Raw genomic sequence first — 4,774 nt, 5'->3', positions numbered from 1 at the left:
TTATTTTAAAACTGCATTTTCCAAAAAATGGGCATAAATGTTACATTAAACCATTTAAAATCATCCATGTTATCCCCATGAATGAAAGTTAGAAATCTGGGTCTTTTATAAAGTGAATTTTACATCAAATGCTGTTTTTTTGTAAAAAGGCTATTTAAATATTTATTTATTTATTTATTTATAGAAATTTAAAAAATATCATAAATTCTCCAAAAACTGCACAAATGTTGAGTAAAAACATTAACAAACAGAATAAAATTACATTTGTAAAAAAAAAACCTATTATCTTGTTACAAAATTAAATGTTATTGTCTGGGGTCTCTAGAGACCCCAAAGGACTCGAGTGTAGACATAAAAAAAGACCATCAGAGGGTTAAACTATTTTTGGAATAAAATAAGTCTGTCCCCAGGTTTACCGTCATTTCCACCTCCCTCAACAAAATCCACTTAAATAGATCCACCTTAAATATTTTATTTACTTGGTAACCATGGAAACAATAGTGAAAAGGACATATTAGTTGAAGATGAAACTTCAGGCACATGTGCTCTTCAGCACAAGAAAATAAATCAAGGTAACTCAAGCTTTTATACAGAGTATTTTTGTTCAGCGTCATTTCCACCTTGGCTGTAGTTTGGTTGAATTATGTACAACAAATATGAAAATAATGTATTTATGTTTATTATGAGTAAACAACATGCTAAGTCCAAAAGTAGCTAATCCTGACATGAGGGTGTGCTAATATTGCAGAAAAACTGCTAAAATGTCATTTCTACCTCCGTCATTTCCACCTCTGAGAAATTACAGGCGTAGCTTTGGACATGATATATGGCATTTTTGTGTGCTATATTTGCATGTTCTCATGACATATTTGTGCTTTTGGACTGAGAACTTTAGGCTATATATCACCATTCCAGTACACTATATTTATTTTTAATTATCTATATTTGAATGTTTTGAGCAGGTTCATATAATTTGCATATCATTTGTAATAATTATTTTTTTTAAACTTTTAGGTATACTGTTCAACTCATGTTAAATAATAAAATACATGGTTAAAAATATTTTGGACTTGCAATTTAAGTAAAAATAAACAGAAACAATCTTTCCACCATAAACTGTCATTTCCACCACTTGTCACCACTACAGTTTTTAAGAAAAAAAATTAAATAAGAATAACCAATGATGTGGATCTAAATGTATTTTAAATCAAGTATTAATAGTTCATTACTTACAATATATGTGTGAGTGACTTATAATAAACATAGACCTGAGCAAAAATGAAATGCTGTTGGCAAAAATCCCAACTCGTGGCAACTCATGGCATTTAGCAACTTTAAATAAAAATGCATTAAGTTCATGAAGTATTAAGATTTATTTTGTTACATGATTAGGTAGCCACTGATGTTGTTGACTGATACATAATCTTATATAATCAGTTTTACAATATTATATTGTAATAAAATACAGAAATTGAAAAGTGGTGGAAATTACATCTTTAAGCGCTCTTCAGAAAAACTGTTAAGAATAATAATATTCCATGAAATTCTAAAACTGCCAAAAATGTGTATATATATATATATATGTATGTGTATATATATATATATATATATATATATATATATATATATATATATATATATATATATATATTGACTTTATCCAATGGCTAATTATGACATGGTGGTATGTCAATTTCGAATTTTTATCTCAGAATTATTACTTAATATCTAATAATTGTAGCTTTTTATGTAGTTTACCATTTTTATACAATCTCATAATTATGATTTACTAAAGCCATTGTTTATTTATTTATTAAAACAATGAAACATTTTATTTATTTAAATCAATTCGAATATGAATGAATGGATGAATGCAGATGGATACTGATTGACTGTTTCTTGACTCAGGAATAGAATAGCAGCATGGAAGCCACAAATTCCCTTGTTAGTTATATGATCAGTCATATGATAATGACAGCATTATAATGCATTATTCTTAGAACAGCCAGTAGGGGGAGACAAACCACCAACCAATCATTTACTCTTTAATTATTGTTAACGCTGTCAATTATTGTAACAGAACACTCCCCGTCTGGCGTGATTGAGCGCCACCACTAAGTAACTGCTTGTTGACACACTACTTTAACTTGGACTCTGGAGGAAGAAGTACAACAATCTCTGTTACTCGTATAAGGAAGAACTTGGTGCCATCTTGGAACCTTTATTTTCACCTTGCGAACTTTTCCTTCTTTGCTTGGAAAGGTCTGTGTAATTATTCCCTTTGGCCATTCATTTCTTTTGGCTTGGCTATATTTGAGGAGCACAATGCTAACGGGATCAACATTGGGTCAGTCAGATTGCCACTTCCTACGTTTCTGTAGTGAACACAGATACTGTTTCCTCCATCCATCCCAGAATATGTTAGCCAGATGTTGGACCTGTCGCCATTGACACTGGAAAAGATCTTTGGTTCCAAAGTCACCAGCAGGGTCACTTGGATCAGTAGACACCGGCACCAGGGGTCTAGCAATGATGATGGCAGTTACTTCAGCCATAAAAGTGAGCACTTCATATGTGCCCTAGCTGAAGGAACATGGAGTCGTATGTGCCCTAGCTGAAGGAACATAGTTTCTTCCTTGCCATCCCTATCATTCTTTCCCAGCAGCCACCCATGAAGGAGGCATGAGGAGGATTGAATATCCAAGAGCAACCATGTTCTGCAAGGTATTTTTGAACACTCTTATCATCGATTTGCGATCGTCCCACAATCTGAACGAATTTATTTTACTGGTCCTCTGAGAGCAAAGAAGCGCCTGAGAGCATTAATAAAACTGAAGGTATCCAACGACTCAATTATTTCAATATGGACTGCCCTGACGCTGAGACAAGTAAAGATTACCGTCCCTCTTTTGTCATGTGCCAGGCATCCTCTTGTCCGATGTGCGTAGATGGATCATGGGCCAAATACATCTAGGCCTACGTTGGTGAACGGAGGATCTGTACATATCCGGTCTGATAGAAGAAAAGCCATCTTCTGAATTTAGAAGTGGGCACGAAGTTTTCGACAAAGGACACAATTGTACAGGATGTTATTATTATTATTACAAGCCTCTTGCCTCGAATGATCCATAAACTAGCTGCACAGATAGGTCCTTCAGCTAGCAAGCGTCCTTGATGCTGGGTTTGTTGGTGATGATAATCCCTTACCAAAAGTATCCAACGTGGTCCTTGCCAGGAACAATTTGAAAATACGTTTTAATCCTTATCCAGTTTTGCTGCTGAAATGAGACCTCCAACTCTCAGAAGGCCCTGTTCATCAGTGAATGGATTCAGTGACTAGTTTTAGGAAGATTTTTCCCACTCTTCATGCATGACATTTCTGTTGCATAGGTTTCTTCCTGTACGGCAGGAAGGATTACAATCTCAGCCTTTTGTGAAGTTTTCTGCAGAGCAAGCTGTTGGACAATAATGACAATCTCTACTCTGATTTTATTTTGAGATACCAATTTCCAGTATAGGAAATAATTTAATCTAGTTATCTCTTTGGAAATGTGTATGCTCCAGGGCTCTCAAGTTTTGAAGACAGACAAGAGTGACATTTTTAGGGGACTTTCCTCTCAGGGCGAATGAGAGGATGCTTAATTGCTTTTTACCTGACATATTTGAAAGAGAAAGACAGATGCAATGATTAATGCATCCATGGTCAGGATATAATTATAAAAGACATGATTTTAAAAGTGACCTATAACATCGACTATGAAATACACTTTAATTTATTTAGTGCTAATAAAATGATTAAGCCTAATTGTTGGACAAAAAACTTCCTCACGTAATAACCTAGAATACTATCTAACACTTGATGGCTGCTCTGTTAAGTCTTCGTCGTCGGTTAGGAACCTGGGTGTGCTCTTTGATACCAATCTTTCATTTGAAAGTCACGTGTCTAGTATCTGTAAAACTGCATTTTTCCATCTTAAAAATATATCTAAATTACGACATATGCTCTCATTGACAAATGCGGAACAGTTAGTTCATGCGTTCATGACCTCAAGGCTTGATTATTGTAATGCTCTACTGGGTGGTTGCCCTGCACGCTTAATAAACAAACTACAGCTAGTTCAAAACGCAGCAGCTCGAGTTCTTACCAGAACCAGGAAGTATGACCATATTAGCCCGGTTCTGTCAAAACTGCATTGGCTCCCTATTAAACATCGCATCAATTTTAAAATATTGCTGATTACTTACAAAGCACTAAATGGTTTAGCTCCGCAGTACTTGAGCGAGCTCTTAACGCATTATAGTCCTTCACGTCTATTGCAATCTCAAAATTCCGGCCAGTTAATAATACCTAGAATATCAAAATCGACCGCTGGCGGTAGATCCTTTTCCTATTTAGCGCCAAAACTCTGGAAGAGTCTTCCTATCATTGTCCGGGAAGCAGACACACACTGTCAGTTCAAAGCCAGATTAAAGACACATCTCTTTGACCTAGCATTCACATAATACATTATAGACTCCTATAATTCAATGTTAGGCTGCATAGATTAGGTCAGCCGGAACCGGGAACACTTCCCATAAATCCTGATGTACTCGTTACATCATAAGAAGAATGGCATCTACGCTAATTTTAGTGTCTGTGTTTATCCCGAGGTTTTCCCGCAGCCTGCCGGATCCAGGCCATATCCAGATCTGACGAAGGACCTTCGCCTGGACCCGATGACAACGCAGTGCTGAAGTGCCAACTAGTCTCTCCCTATGGAGGATCCCTTTACCA

This window comes from Squalius cephalus, assembly GCF_949319135.1.
Source record: "Squalius cephalus genome assembly, chromosome: 4".
Taxonomy (NCBI): Eukaryota; Metazoa; Chordata; class Actinopteri; order Cypriniformes; family Leuciscidae; genus Squalius; species Squalius cephalus.
The sequence above is the reverse complement of the archived record's forward strand: the minus strand, read 5'-3'. Positions refer to the sequence as shown.